Source organism: Aedes albopictus, chromosome 1 (genome assembly GCF_035046485.1).
Source record: "Aedes albopictus strain Foshan chromosome 1, AalbF5, whole genome shotgun sequence".
Lineage (NCBI taxonomy): Eukaryota > Metazoa > Arthropoda > Insecta > Diptera > Culicidae > Aedes > Aedes albopictus.
The window spans coordinates 109,944,436-109,961,635 of NC_085136.1; the positions used below are offsets into that span (position 1 = coordinate 109,944,436).

Below are 17,200 nucleotides of genomic sequence, written 5' to 3' on the forward strand. Positions count from 1 at the left end.
AAGAAAATATTTTCAATTATTTGTGTGAGTCAAAAGCATCCCGGAAAATATTAAAATAATTCCCGAAAATCTCTAGGGATTCTCAGAAATTCCCAGCCATCTGGGATGTATTCTACGAATTTCAGAAAATATTCTCAATCATTTGTGTGAGTCAAAAGCGTCCCGGAAAATATTTAAATAATTCCTGATAATCCCAGAGGACTCTCAGAAATTCCCAGCCATCTGGGATGTATTCTACGAATTTCAGAAAATATTCTCAATCATTTGTGTGAGTCAAAAGCATCCCGGAAAATATTTTAATAATTCCCGAAAATCCCTTAGGACTCTCAGAAATTCCTAATCATCTTGGATGAATCTTATGATTTTAAGAAAATATTCTCAATCATTTGTGTGAGTCAAAAGCGCCCCGGAAAATATTTAAATAATTACTGAAAATCTCCAAAGATTCTCAGATATTCCCAGTCATCTGGGATGTATTCTACAAATTTCAGAAAATATTTTCAATCATTTGTGAGAGTCAAAAGCGTCCCGGAAAATATTTAAATAATTCCTGAAAATCTCCAAGGATTCTCAGAAATTCCCAGTCACCTGGGATGTATTCTACAAATTTCAGAAAATATTCTCAATCCTTTGTGTTGGCTCATTGCCAACATGCATAACACGAAGGATTCGAGCCAGCAGAGTCAGCCCTGTGCCAACATCTGCTAGCTGCACACACTTCACCACAGTCGGCTCACTGCCGACAACGATGACGACGACGAGGATGCGATGCCGCTTGGCTCATTGCCGACGGCGATGACGATGATTTCGTGCCGGCAGAATCGGCCCTGTGCCGACCTCTGCTAGCCACTCACACACACTTCACTGTAGTCGGCTCACTGCCGACGATGACGACGACGCGATGGCACACTGCCAGCGCGTGCACACACGATGACGCTTTCGGCACACTGCTGAAGCTGAGAACTACCGACGCTGGATGGTCGACAGTTGTGCTTGGCGCTGTGGTAATCCACTACTACCACACGCATACACACGAAAGGCTAGGCCGCAGGCCCGTGACCGACGCCGAATGGTGGACGAGCACAATCCTCCGACGAAACTACGCTTGGTGCCGACCAGGAAAATGTGGCTTTCATTTCACCTTGCGGGGAGCATCGACTACTTGAATAACTCTCAAGTGGTAGCTCTGAAAAGAGCTGGGAAAGTAGCGAGCTAGCACTGGGTGGAAGAAAGCCACGACTCAAGTGGAACGACACGCTGGCACCAAGCTGAACTGGCTGGACACGGGTTCGGTTGCACTCCGGAATCTGCTTTCCTAGCTGGGCTGGGTTTGTCACTTTGGTTACGAAAACACTTCACTTTACTTAAACTAGATGTTTATTCTTTCACTTACGTTACAAAACTGAATCCCACTGCGTGGGTTGGTATCCCTTATATAGCGGCTAATATTTTCGAATTTCCCCTCCGCTGCAAGCTTGCTCCTGATTGGTCGTTCGATCCACGCGGTGATGCGGTGAGGCAAGGCGGCGGTTGGCTTCGTTTTTCTCTGCTGGCTGGCAAAGCTCGTGATGGACGGGATCGGACGTGTTTGGCGTGCACGTTGAAAACATGCGACTCGGTTATGCGGTGGCGATACGGGTGATCCGCTACGAACCTTCGCTATTGCGAACATCATCCCCCGGGCGGTTGTCGCTCAATCCTGGGACCCCCCCTTTGCATTATTGTCCTCTATTGGAAGAATAGAAATTTTAGTAATCGGCCGTCTGTACACAGCGTTTCCCACTTTGACATCAACTACCCTGACCAGATTATCTTCCCCGGGATAAACCTGGACGATTTTTCCCAACTTCCACTGCAGTGGCGGAAGTGTCTTGTCTTCCAACAGAACGACAGTTCCAGGACAAACGTTTGGAAAGCGAGCGAAGTTCTTCCCTCTTGGTTGGAGACTAACGAGGTAATCGTGCACCCACGACCTCCAAAAATGTTCCCGCATTTGTTGCAGGTGCTGCCATTTTGACAAACGATTTGTATTGAGACCTTCGTAGGAAGGCTCCGGTACGGCCGTCAGAGGGCGGCCTATGAGGAAATGAGCTGGGGTGATGACTTCACCCTCAGCGGGATCGTCTGAGTGCGAAAAAAGCGGTCGCGAGTTCAAGACCGCCTCGATTTGCGTTAACAGAGTATACATCTCCTCAAAGGTTAACGGAGTTCCTTTGAGGATACGCTTCAAGTGATACTTCGCGCTTTTCACTGAAGCTTCCCACATTCCACCAAATTCAGGGGCGTCAGGCGGAATAAAGTGCCAGGCAATCTCCTTGTTCTGGCAAAATGACTCGATTTGGTGGACAATGACATTATCACGAAACATCGAATACAACTCGTGGAGCTCAGCTTTAGCTCCACGGAAGTTGCTGCCATTGTCAGAGTGAAACTCACGAACAATTCCTCTGCGACTAATGAAACGCTGCATCGCAGCAATGAAAGCAGCAGTTGACATATCCGAGACGAGCTCCAAGTGGATGGATTTCGTCACCAAGCAAACGAACACACACAAATATGCTTTAACTGCAACAGACTTCCGACCGGATTGTTTAATCAGGAAAGGTCCCGCATAATCCACCCCAGTGACTTCGAATGGTGCGGAAGGGGTTACGCGAATTTGTGGCAGGTTTCCCATATACTGTGAAACACCTCGTGGCTTCACCCGGAAACACTCTACACATGTCCTGGTAATCTTCCTCACGGCGGAACGCGAACCCAACAACCAGAAGCGTTGACGAAGAGCTGACAACAGACCAGAAGGACCAATGTGTAAATGTTCCAAATGATATTGGCGAATAATCAAATCAGTGAGTGGATGTTTTGGCAGGATATATTGATGCTTTGCATCAAACGACATTCGTGACTTCTGAATACGGCCACCCACTCGCAAGGCTCCGTTATGCAAAAACGGGCCGAGAGTCTTCAACCGTTTAGACGGTTCACCACTCTCCACCTTTTCGATTTCATCGGACAAAGATTCGCGTTGAATAACCAGAACGATAGTATGGAGAGCAGATCGGAGCTCGGGGACGGAAAGATATTTACACTTGACACGATCCTCCGGATTCTTGGTACGGCAATTCTTCAAAAATCGCTGAACGTAGGCAAGAACACGCTGCAGTTTACGTAGAGATCCGAATTTCTTAAAGAGTGGCAGATCGTCACAATTCACTACGGGCATTGCCACGACCGAAACTGGTTTCATTTCAGGCATCAAGCCATCAGGCAGTTGATCAAGAACTGGTGATTCGTATATCTTCGATTGGAGAAAAGGAGGCCCTTCCCACCATAGCGAGTTTTCCTTCAAACTACGTGGGAGCTGGCCGCGAGAGATCACATCGGCTGGGTTGTCTTTGGACCGGACGTAACACCATTTGTAGAGACCACATTCCCTTGATATCTCCACCACACGATTTTGAACGAATGGCTGCAGTTTCGCTGGCGCCTTCTGCAGCCACGAGAGGACAATCTGACTGTCCGACCAAAGGCAAACGGAAGAGAACTGAACCTGCAACGTCGATTGAACCTTTTTCACCAACCTGGACAGCAGCACGGCTGCGCACAGTTCCTTTCGAGGGATTGTCAACTCTTGCAGAGGGGCAATCTTAGACTTGCTACACAACAACCTGACGACACAACAATCATTTGGGAGAATACTGCGAACATACAGGCAGGCACCGTACGCTATTCCTGAAGCGTCTGCGAACCCGTGTAGCTCAAGAGACTCATACGCGGGACCGGTTACTGGTCTGGGAATTTCGATGTCACGAACGGATGCGAGAGAATTGCGAAGCTGCAACCAGTCTCTTAGGATGTCATCAGAGAGAGACTCATCCCAACCTATTTTTGCAGCCCAGGTTTGCTGCATCAAACGCTTAGCCAGAACGGTAATTGGAGCAAGTAAGCCCAACGGGTCAAACATTTTCGCAATTTCGGAGAACAGCTGACGCTTTGTCACAGTTAACTCGTCGGACGAAGGGGATTGACAAAATAGAAACTCATCGCTCCTCGGATTCCACGTTAATCCGAGAGTCTTCATCACTTCATTTGCCGACAGATCATCAAGAAGAACTAGTTTTTCACGCTCAGCCTCAGGAACATCCTGAAGAATCGCTTCATCGTTGGCGCACCACTTATGCACCGGAAAACCACCCCTGGCTAGTAACGTTTGGAGCTGTTGACGACATTCAATGGCTTCTTGAATGGTTTTCGCTCCCGACAACACATCATCAACATAGCAGTCCTCTTGTATCACTCGAGCTGCAAGAGGAAAATCGGCTCCTTCATCGACACTCAGTTGAACTAGGGACCTGGTAGCCAAGAAAGGAGCAGCAGAAGTGCCGTACGTAACAGTCACTAATTCGAGAACCTTGATGGGGTCGGTTGGGTTGGACCGCCAGAAAATTCTCTGCAACGAGGTTTGTTCAGGATCAATCAAAATCTGCCGATACATTTTTTGAATATCAGCGGTAAAGACGAAAGGATGTTCACGAAATCTCAACAGAATTGACATCAAGTCATTCTGAACGACGGGACCTATCTTCAACACATCGTTGAGAGATACTCCTGACACGGGCTTCGCCGACGCATCAAACACAACCCTTAACTTTGTGCTTGTGCTCGACGGCCTGTAAACTGCGTGATGCGGCATGTAATACTTCAATTGTCCTGGGACATCGTGCGCCTCAACAACTTCTTTGCAGTGACCGAGAGATTTGTACTCTTCAATGAAGTTAGAGTACTGCACACGAAGCTCGGGATCCTTCAGCAACCGTCTTTCGAGAAAGAAAAAACGACGAAGGGCCAATGTACGATTATCAGAAAGTTCGTGTACATTTTCACGGATCGGTAGCTTCACTATATATCTACCGTTGACTTCACGTCGATACGAGTTACGAAACAATTCCTCACACTCTTCTTCTTCTCCTGTGGGAGCAGAGCAAACTTCAACCTCCTCGATCTCCCAAAAACGCTTGACTGTCTCGTTGAGCGACTCGATAGCAACGCAATTCACCTGTGTGACGTTAACCAAAGCCGGTTCTTCATCACGGATTTCACCAGCGATCACCCATCCTAGTTCAGTTTCACGCAACTCGGGAAGACCCTCAGCAAGAACGATATGGCCTATCTTTAAGAGCTCAAAGAAATGACCCATCCCGATCAGTAAGTCTACCGTGGCAGGAACATGGAAATTAGGATCGGCCAGCTTGATATTGGAGGGAATATTCCACTCAGAAATGTCGATTGACTGGGACGGCAACGGATTAGTGATTTTCGCGGTGACCAAGCACTGAAGGATTGTTTGATAGTCGCTGTACTGCGAACGTAGACTCACATCGACCAGACAGTTAGACTTACTGCGGGTGGAGCTGACGCCGACGATATCGACATTCACAGGAAGACCATCAAACCCTAACTTTACGAACATAGCGGTAGAAAGCAAGTTCGTTTGAGCCCCACAATCTAGAAAGGCTCGGCAAGGCACAGGATGACCAGATTTGTCGAGCAGATGCACCATAGCCGTCAACAACAAAACATTTGGGAGTGCAACGCTCTGCGAACACGACGAAGACACGGTAGCCGACTGGACTGAATCGGTATTCGAGGCCTGAGGTGACACAGGAACTGGCTTCTGAACGGCATCAGCTGGCTTCGGAGAAGCGGCGGGCGGACTTACACCTTGATCAGGCTTCTTTCCATCATCGTGCAGCAGTGAGTGATGCCGCTTACCACATTTGGAACAACGATTTTTGGACGAACAATTGACAGAATTATGCCCACGACGAAGACAGTTGAAACACGAGCGAGATTCCTTAACCTTACTAACGCGTTCCAAGACGGGTAGCTTTCGAAACTCAGGACATTGATAGCTGAAGTGCGACATTCCACAAAAACTGCACGACTCGTTACTAGCGTCCGGCGTTGCCGAGTGAACCTTGACGCTAGCAGGTTTAGCATTAGACTGAGCTGACCTTCCCGGTAGAGATTTAGCGGATGAGGGATTATCCACCTCACACCGCTCCAAAACGCGACACTGATCCTTCAAAAACAACAAAGTATCGTCCAAATCGGGCAAATCACCATGATTCAGAGTACGTTCCCACTGCTTTCGTGTTGCAGGGTCAAGGCAAGACACCAAAATTTTGTTAACGATCAATCCAGCAGTTGCGTCCACTGGCTGTTTCATGAACTTGAGACCCTCAATGTTCCGGGTACAAGTATCCACTAACTCCCTCAACTCCTTATGAGATTCCCTGTTCATTTTCTTCATACTCAAGAGTTCCGAAATATGAGTGTCAATGATAACGCGAGGATTTTCGTACCGTTCGATAAGAATTTCCCACGCGTGTTTGTAGTTATTATCTGCCAAAGTTTTGGAATCAATGATTCCGGAAGCGGCACCAATCAAGGACTTTTCCAAGTGGTGCAGTTTAATGGAATCAGAATCTGCACCTTTGCCGACGATGTCCTCAAACATCGCTTTAAAACGAGGCCAATTTTCATATTTCCCATCAAATGTTGGGATGGGAGCCCTAAGAGGTGCCTGCTGAACAATGATTCTGGAAGAATCAGTCTGCAAAGCAGTGGTCGAATCACAAGGTTTCTTTTGGAAAGCTTCCATTAAGCCTTCCAGACGAACAAGCGTTTCTGTATGAAGTCGATCAAACTCGTTCAACTTCTCGTCTTGTTCGTCGAATTTACTTGGAGGAACGAGCCTCAACACTTCCTTGTGCAAAGCGGAGTATTCCGCATAATGTGTTTCCAACTTTTTGGAATAAACTTTTAACAAAGGGACACTCACCTGAGAGGGGTCGTCCTCCGCTCTCTCCAGACTATTGAAGATTGCGGTGACCTTACCCTTTACTTGTCCGCGCTGATGAACGTAGGCCTTCGCTTCCTCCATGGTTGACTGCTGGTTGCTTTTCACTGGTGAATGTTGTAGAGACATCAGAACTTTTCGCTACGGATAGAGCGATCACTCACTTTTTACTTTCACAGTTCGGTTTCGTTTTAGTTCTTCACTTACAGTTCACTTTTGTGTCTTCAACGTTCAGTTCAATCACTTTTGTTCTTCAATGGACTGTATTTTCACTTCACTGATCCGGCTCCGATGGACCACAATATGTTGGCTCATTGCCAACATGCATAACACGAAGGATTCGAGCCAGCAGAGTCAGCCCTGTGCCAACATCTGCTAGCTGCACACACTTCACCACAGTCGGCTCACTGCCGACAACGATGACGACGACGAGGATGCGATGCCGCTTGGCTCATTGCCGACGGCGATGACGATGATTTCGTGCCGGCAGAATCGGCCCTGTGCCGACCTCTGCTAGCCACTCACACACACTTCACTGTAGTCGGCTCACTGCCGACGATGACGACGACGCGATGGCACACTGCCAGCGCGTGCACACACGATGACGCTTTCGGCACACTGCTGAAGCTGAGAACTACCGACGCTGGATGGTCGACAGTTGTGCTTGGCGCTGTGGTAATCCACTACTACCACACGCATACACACGAAAGGCTAGGCCGCAGGCCCGTGACCGACGCCGAATGGTGGACGAGCACAATCCTCCGACGAAACTACGCTTGGTGCCGACCAGGAAAATGTGGCTTTCATTTCACCTTGCGGGGAGCATCGACTACTTGAATAACTCTCAAGTGGTAGCTCTGAAAAGAGCTGGGAAAGTAGCGAGCTAGCACTGGGTGGAAGAAAGCCACGACTCAAGTGGAACGACACGCTGGCACCAAGCTGAACTGGCTGGACACGGGTTCGGTTGCACTCCGGAATCTGCTTTCCTAGCTGGGCTGGGTTTGTCACTTTGGTTACGAAAACACTTCACTTTACTTAAACTAGATGTTTATTCTTTCACTTACGTTACAAAACTGAATCCCACTGCGTGGGTTGGTATCCCTTATATAGCGGCTAATATTTTCGAATTTCCCCTCCGCTGCAAGCTTGCTCCTGATTGGTCGTTCGATCCACGCGGTGATGCGGTGAGGCAAGGCGGCGGTTGGCTTCGTTTTTCTCTGCTGGCTGGCAAAGCTCGTGATGGACGGGATCGGACGTGTTTGGCGTGCACGTTGAAAACATGCGACTCGGTTATGCGGTGGCGATACGGGTGATCCGCTACGAACCTTCGCTATTGCGAACACTTTGTGTGAGTCAAAAGCGTCCCGTAAAATATTTAAATAATACCTAATAATCCCGAAGGACTCTCAGAAATTTCCAGTCATCTGGGGTGTATCTTACGAATTTAAGAAAATATTCTCAATCATTTGTGTGAGTCAAAAGCATCCCGGAAAATATTTTAATAATTCCTGAAAATCTCCAAGGATTCTCAGAAATTCCCAGTCATCTAGGATGAATGTTACGAATTTCAGAAAATATTCTCAATCATTTGTGTGAGTCAAAAGCGTCCCGGAAAATATTTTAATATCTGAAAATCTTCAAGGATTCTCAGAAATTCCCAGTCATCTGAGATGTATCCTACGAATTTAAGAAAATATTCTCAATCACTTCACTTCTTGGGTTTGCGCTAACGTAAGAACCTCGACAACACTTATAACACGCGACGCGAGACAGACACAACACTTATTATTCTTACAAAACGCGTTTGTAAGAATAATAAGTGTTGTGTCTGTCTCGCGTCGCGTGTTATTAGTGTATTCTCAATCATTTGTGTGAGTCAAAAGCGTCCCGGAAAATATTTTAATAATTCCTGAAAATCTCCAAGGATTCTCAGAAATTCCCAGTCATCTAGGATGAATGTTACGAATTTCAGAAAATATTCTCAATCATTTGTGTGAGTCAATAGCGTCCCAGAAAATATTTAAATAATTCCTGAAAATCTCCAAGGATTCTCAGAAATTCCCAGTCACCTGGGATGTATTCTACAAATTTCAGAAAATATTCTCAATCATTTGTGTGAGTCAAAAGCGTCCCGGAAAATATTTTAATATCTGAAAATCTTCAAGGATTCTCAGAAATTCCCAGTCATCTGAGATGTATCCTACGAATTTAAGAAAATATTCTAAATCACTTCACTTCTTGGGTTTGCGCTAACGTAAGAACCTCGACAACACTTATAACACGCGACGCGATACAGACACAACACTTATTATTCTTACAAAACGCGTTTGTAAGAATAATAAGTGTTGTGTCTGTCTCGCGTCGCGTGTTATAAGTGTATTCTCAATCATTTGTGTGAGTCAAAAGCGTCCCGGAAAATATTTTAATATCTGAAAATCTTCAAGGATTCTCAGAAATTCCCAGTCATCTGAGATGTATCCTACGAATTTAAGAAAATATTCTCAATCATTTGTGTGAGTCAAAAGCGTCCCGGAAAATATTTAAATAATTCCTGATAATCCCTGAGGACTCTCAGAAATTCCCAGTCATCTGGGGTGTGTCTTACGAATTTAAGAAAATATTCTCAATCATTTGTGTGAGTCAAAAGCATCCCGGAAAATATTTTAATAATTCCTGAAAATCTCCAAGGATTCTCAGAAATTCCCAGTCATCTGGGATGTATTCTACAAATTTCAGAAAATATTCTCAATCATTTGTGTGAGTCAAAAGCGTCCCGGAAAATATTTAAATAATACCTGATAATCCCTAAGGACTCTCAGAAATTCCCAGTCATCTGGGATAAATGTTACGAATTTAAGAAAATATTCTCAATCATTTGTGTGAGTCAAAAGCATCCCGGAAAATATTTTAATAATTCCTGAAAATCTTCAAGGATTCTCAGAAATTCCCATCCATCTGGGATGTATTCTACGAATTTTATAAAATATTTTCAACCATTTATAGAAGTCAGCAGCATCTCGGAAAATATTTGAACAATTCCTGAAAATATCCAAGGATTCTCAGAAATTCCCAGTCATCTGGGATGTATTCTACGAATTTTAGAAAATATTCACAATCATTTATGGAAGTCAGTAGCTTCCCGGAAATATTTGAATAATTCCTGAAAATCTCCAAGGATTCTCAGAAATTCCCAGTCATCTGGGATGTATTCTAGGAATTTTAGAAAATATTTTCAACCTTTTATAGAAGTCGATAGCATCTCGAAATATATTTGAATAATTCCTGAAAATCCCTAAGGATTCTCAGAAATTCCCAGTCGTCTGGGATGTATTCTACGAATTTTAGAAAATATTTTCAACCATTTATAGAAGTCGGTAGCATCTCGAAAAATATTTGAATAATTCCTGAAAATCCCTAAGGATTCTCAGAAATTCCCAGTCGTCTGGATGTATTCTACGAATTTTAGAAAATATTTTTAATCGTTTATAGAAGTCAGTAGCATCTCGAAAAATATTTAAATAATTCCTGAAAATCTCCAAGGATTCTCAGAAATTCCCAGTCATATCTGGGATGTATTTCAAAAACTATAAAAATATTCTCTGTCATTTTCAGAATTAAGTAGCTACACGAAAAATATATAAATGATTTCTGAAAATCAATAAAGGTTCTCGGAAAATCCCAGCTTTCAGAATTATATTCTTTCGAAATTATACAAGGAGATTTAGGAGAATTATTTCATATTTCTTGAGGAATCCTGGATAGAAAAAAATCCTTGGGAAACCACTAGACGGACTCTTCATATCGAATTGTTGGTGCAATCCCCAGATGCAATTTCTGTAGGAGCCGCCAGATAGAATTTCTGGTAGAATGTCCAGATCGAATATCTGGATGAATTCCTAAATGTAATTCCTGGAGTAATCGCCAGATGGAATTCATTGAGCATTCCCCATTAAGAGTTTCTGTAAGATAGAATTACTAGAGGAATAGTCAGATTGAATTCTAGGATGAATTCATGATTCCATCATTGAAGGATTTTCAGAAACATCTCCTCGATTTTTTTCAAGATGTAATTTAGGAGGAATACAGATATTACATTTCCTTCCAAACTGAATTCAAGGTACACTTACCGAACATCTCGTTCTTGTTCTGCGCTCAGTTTTCAGCTGCACCTTGAGCAGCTTCAGCTACTTGGTTCACTCGTCGTTTGATATGTGGAAGACGAAATTTTCGGCGGTTTTCGGTAAAACCGGAGCGGACTCCTATCCACTATATCCCACCGTTGAGGATATAGACGCGAGGGTAAACTCTGGTGGGAGGATTCCCGTTGCACCGAGGGCTGCTGGGACGGTGGCGAGTCCGGAGGCAGCACGGTCTGCGGCGCAGCGCCCTAAGTGGCTCGCCGGTTCCTCATCCGGTCAATTCCCTTCCGGAGGTGGGCGCCCTCTGCCCTCTGCTGGAGAATTTTCAAAAGGGGATCCTCGGAGAATTTTCAAGGCGAAATTTAGAAAGAATCCAGGGATTATGTTCCCGACAGAATATCCTATCAACAGCCCTACGTCAAAAAAGTCAGAGAATTTTAGAAAATTCAGATCTGGTGCTCGGCCAGCAACCACATAGTTTTTTCGGTGATCCGTTCCCTATAATATACGCCTGCAGTTCCTTCCGCAGCTTGCAATTTTCCTTCACGTACTTCCATTTGGAGTGGAAGACCTACAAGGAGAGATAAGTAATTTAAGATTTCTTTTATACAAATTAAATTTAAAGGACACTTACAGAACTTCTCGTTCTTATTCTGTAGCTGTTAGAGTTGCCCCTCCGGTAACCCTCCTCGTAGTATTCGGCTTCCAGCTGCGCCTTGAGCTCCTTCATCGTTTCGATTGATCGTTTTCGGTGTGGGAGGGGAAATTTTCGACGATGTTGGCCCAACCGAATGGGACTTCCATCCACCATGCCCCTGTGTCCAGCGCTGATCGATCATACGAACCGCGAGGATACTTCCTCGCCTTACACCGAGGGCTGCTGGAAGGGTAGCGGAGACAGAATGGTCTGCAACATAGTATCCTGAATGGCCCGCCGGATCATCATCCGGTCGATTTCTTTCCGGAGGTGGGCGCTCTCCAGCATCGATTTGAGAAAATATCTGACAGCAATCTGCTGCCGTTTGTAGAATCCGTCGCAGATCTGCTGGAAGAACTGCTCCGGAAACCAGACGCATCGAGAGAATAGCAACAGCAAGAGAAGTGATCTGAGGATGTGGCCCGTCTCGGTCAGATACAGCTCGTTGTACGGGAAGTGCACCTTGAGAAAGTTGTCTGGATGGGATACGTCTGCTGCACACAGAAGCGAAACTGTTGGCGGAATTCCTGCTCTCCTGGTATTAGGTGGGAATCCTTCATCTGCCAAGAGAGAAAAACCAATACATAATAATTATAAGAACACTTAAACAAGGCAAATTAACCAAATTAACACCTAAACTCACCCGGGACCAGCGAAGTCCGTCCATGTTTATTGTTTTTTCATTGCACCGGCGGGACTGCAGCAGAGAGAGATTCAGGGCATTTTGACATTTTGTTGCCTTTTGTTCAGGGGACTGTTATGGTCTTCTTGTTTTCTTACCCCGCATTAAAATTATGCTGCTGTGTTTAAAGATAGGTTGTCAGCTTGAGCCCTACGCTTGAGCCGCTGTTATGCTGGCTACGAAAACATTGCATTGGTGGGATAGGGATGCCAATTCCTTGCTTTTGTTCGAATGTATTCGAATTTGGAGTAAGTGAGAGGTGAGATGAACTTCAACATTCGGTCTCCTTCTCTCACACGCCGCAAAGGCAAATGTCAAAATGATCGAAGCTTGACGGTTTGATTTTTCGTCGATATATTCGGCACTGGGCAGTATTATGTTATTGCAGATTTCACCCCAAATTGGACTATCACACTTTTATAGGGACGCTTAAAAAGTGTGCTAAAAGTGCACATTTACCTCGGATCATCACGACGTCCTCGGTGCACTTATTCCTTCATTTACGACGAATAAGTGCACCGAAGACCCCAACTCGATCCGACGTGGTCCTGCGCCGCAATCACACTTTGAACTAAACTGGACTCTCTCTTAACGACAAACAACACGCTGTAAGCTTCCGATCCGACATTTGCGCGAAGCAAAACAACGGGATCTTTCTAACCTAGCGTTTCGTAAGCGGACATTGCCGGGAGTCTTCCTCCACGACAAACAACACGCTGTAAGCTTCCGATCCGACATTTGCGCAAAGCAAAACAACGGAATCTTTCTAACGAAACTTTTCGTAAGCGGACATTGCCGGAAGTCTTCCTCCACGACAAAAAACACGCTGTAAGCTTCCGATCCGACATTTGCGCAAAGCAAAACAACGGGATCTTTCTAACCTAGCTTTTCGTAAGCGGACATTGCCGGGAGTCTTCCTCCATGACAAACAACACGCTGTAAGCTTCCGATCCGACATTTGCGCAAAGCAAAACAACGGGATCTTTCTAACCTAGCGTTTCGTAAGCGGACATTGCCGGGAGTCTTCCTCCACGACAAACAACACGCTGTAAGCACAAAATAAAACAATTCGATAACTCTAGCGCTGCTGGAATTTGTTCTTTTGTTGCACTTTCACACTCTTTCCCGTCAATAATTGCCCATGCATAAACAGTTTTCCGCAGGCATGCTCCAGCGGGAGCTGCGTCCTGAAAAATATCACACCGAACTTCCACTTTTCACATATGGGTTTTGTGTTTCCCTCACTAAGTGTCTTGTTCACTAATGCATGTTCACTAATGTTCACTAATGCATGCACATTGAAGGGTGATTCCTCCCAGCAAAAATATAGGTTCCATTTCCTCAATTAAACGAAAAAACTGGCAGGAATTCGCCAATGTGGAGTTTGGTATTTCACTGGGATGGAATCACTCCTCACGTGCAGCACACACAACTTACCCAGGCTGACGTCGGTTCGCAAGTGGCAAGAGTGAACGCGGTTGGGTGACGCCTGGAGTTGTTGCTACGCAAGCAGGGATGCTAACATTGTCTGCTTGACAGTTCGCATCACATTCAAATGCGCTATATCGCCTGCTGTGATCAATCTCCTTTCCACAGTTTTATGCAGTACATCTTATATCTCACAAATACGTATGATCCGATATTGTGGTGTTAAGGACAAGGTATTTGGGGTACATAGCTCAAACTTTCTAGAGCACCGATTTTTAGAACCGGTGAACGGATATGGCTGTAAATGCATCACGCTGATTGTTCAGTGGCTGTCATCAGCGTGATGCATTTTGATCCAGATCCATTCAACGGTTCTAAAAAACGGTGCTCTGGAAAATTTGAGCTATGTACTCCAAATACCTTGTCCTTAAGGCTCCCCCAAACCGACGCGACTCTTTTCCAACGACACGACTTTTTGTCGCTATGTTTTTGTCGCGAAATCGCTGCGCACTGATTTGAAGGGGACCTTCCACACTGCGACGACGTCGTCGCAGGCGACAAGCGACAGTGCAGCGATTTTTGTACTTGTCGCCGGTGTGTCGCGGCGCTGGTCGCTGCATGCACTGTTTTCGTCGCTGTCGCGGAGCGACTAAGTTTTGTTTGTGACTAGTTTTCGCGTTGGTGTAGATGGTTGATGCGACGCATTTATCGCTGTAGTCGTTGAGAAAAATCGCGGCGATAAAAAATCGTGTCGCCGGAAAAGTCGCCTTGATTTGGGGGAGCCTTTACTCACACCCGCAGCGGCTCCTCGTACAGCTGCTACTTCAGAAAGTTCAAATTTGGTGCTTTCCGACACCTGATCCGTTTAGTGATCAACCGCAGTGAACCTCGGAAGCCAACAATCGTAAAATGAACAAGCTATCAATTCGTACCACCACAATATCTGTAAGATTTGTGTTCAAAAACAAATCATAGAATCTATTTAACACCGCTAGCCATCATGGTTTCCCATAGCGGAAATCATCATGGATACAGGTCGCAAGCCCTGGTAAAGTGTGGAACGTTTTGATGGCTGTGATCCCTGACCATCATGTAATCAAAATCCCAGGGATACTCAAGTGACCATACTGTTGAGTTGTGGGAGTTGCGTGTGTGGGGTGCATATATTGACAAGCATTGCTATGGATCGTTAGGGCTGAGTAGGAGCGGGGAATGGATCTACGATTGCTTAATTACGATTATACCTACTGGTATAGTCGTGGTTCAACAGTGGTGGCGCCGCTTTTCGCTTGTGTTCGGCCTAGGTGGTTTGTTTAGGCGGTGCGGGTAGGTCTGTATGTACTTCGTACGTGCAGTGCGTACGGCTTCAGCATTGTGGTTACTTGGGTAGTGTAGGATAATTGGGTTTGGGACTGAGGGGGTCGTCATTGATTCTGCCGACACCATTGAGTGCTCATTGTTGGCGGTTGTGTTGGTGACGATTTCTTCAGCTTTATAATCTCATTTATACCACGCACAAACTTTGGGAAGAGGGACTGCTTTGTAATGCAAGAGAGGGATTTTAACTCTACGTTACGGGTTGGGTGAGGTCATGCAGATAGAAGCAACCCAGGTGACCGTGCGGCTCGGGTCGTGATGGATGCATGAGTGCAGTGTGTGTGGGGTGCGCTACCCTGTGGGTGCAGTTGAGTCCGGATTGGAGTGGAAAGAGACCCTTCTCTACCCTAGATCGGTGTCGGTTGTACGGGCGGGGTAGTGTTTGTATGTGGTGTTTGTCTTATTTGTGACGTGTTGTGCGTGATTTGCGGCCCGAGCTGCGTGGTTACTTGGGAAGTATTGTGCTCTGCAATCTAGATTTTGGTTTTAAGGTGAAGCTATGGCTGGGCTGTGCCTTGGATTTGTTGGGCGCAGGTCGGGAGAGCTGGTGGCGGTTTGTGCTGGAGGGTTTGCTCGATTGGTTATTCACTGGTGGTGGCCAGTCGATCGACTGTTCGCGCAGCCTGTCATTTGGTTCTTGGGGTTTGTACTCTCGAGGTTCGGGGCGTTGCTTCATTGTATCTTCGCTTTAATACTAATATTCCTTGTTTGATTAACTGACTATTATGTACAGGCGCTTAACTCATTCTATTTCATAGATTGCCAGATTTAAGGGTAATGGTTCAATAGGGTGTTAGCAATCAGAGTGGATTAGAACGAGTTGGCGCCTACAATACACCAACACTAACACACATACACCAATACTTACACGCACACATGCACCTACAACTAGCTGTAAAAGACCAGTGGGCGGGACAATGGTGCCTACCCAACAGTTGTAGGTGGGGTGTTTGGCTTAGCTACATGACTTGGTCCGGCAAGCCCATAAACATCAATTGGTAGACGTATTGCCTAGTGAAAAGACAACGCAGATGGGCGAAAGCCAGGGGATGCGTTGATAATAGCAGAATTGCAGAAAAACAAATCATAGAATCTATTTCTATTCTATTCTATTCTAGTGCTTGCACAGCCAGTATTGAAAAGCATCCTGGAAATATCAAAATTTCTTTTGATATTTTCTTGTCAGCATTAATATTTGCAGCATGTCAGAGACGTGACACAAATATTAAAATGGCCAGGCCCACTGTGCAGACTAATTGATTGAGAGATAATTCAAAAATTTAAGGCAATCAGGTTATCCACTTATGAATAACATGATTGACATACCTTTTGAATTGAATGAAGGAAGAAACGGGGACAACCGTATCAGCCGTTTCGTTTTAGGGGAATGGTGTTTGAACATAAAATCGTTGGGAGTGGTGCTGCTAAGAAGGTTAATGCACACTCCGTTAAAGTTGGCGTCGCTTCTCCTGGGATGGGGCACAGGCATTTCTCCGTGTGTCCTGGCTTCAAAGCCTAGGCTTAAGCGCCATTACTCGCTCTCTGAAACGAGAAAAAAGTATAATGATCCCTTCCCCGAGTACAGAAAACTAAGCCCATATAATAAGCACAAAAAATAGGTAAATTGATACAAATACAAATGGTAGAGAAATTTAAAATGATTATTTTAGAAAGTCGTAGCAGGGTTTACTAAAACCAATTTCATTCTCAACCTATGTTGGATCTGGTCATTATCACAATTGGTATTGGTTCGTTAAACAGTGCTCACAACAGTGCTTATCCAATTCGTTGACGGTTAAAGCTCGATACCGCGGAAGTATTGAACCGAATAGTTGTCATGCTTGTTTGCAGTACAGGTCGGATTCGATTATCCGGAGTCGGGTTCGGATGCTTCTCAAACGTATATCTGGAGAACGGAATGATCTATAAAGGTGAAATTTTGACATTTTATCAACCCCACGTTGATTATTGGTCAGCCAAATTTTCAGCTTCTTACAGCATTCCGTTTGCGAGAT

At 45.3% G+C, this 17,200-nt stretch overlaps 1 protein-coding gene and 1 pseudogene across 5 annotated transcripts in view; one reads left to right on the forward strand and one right to left on the reverse strand.

Annotated features, from left to right (window-relative positions):
• LOC109433005 (MAL-like protein) overlaps positions 1-17,200 on the forward strand; it is a 141,596-nt gene that overhangs the window by 30,191 nt on the left and 94,205 nt on the right. The gene's annotated exons all lie outside the window — the stretch shown is intronic.
• Positions 11,448-12,365, reverse strand: LOC115259716 (uncharacterized; annotated as a pseudogene).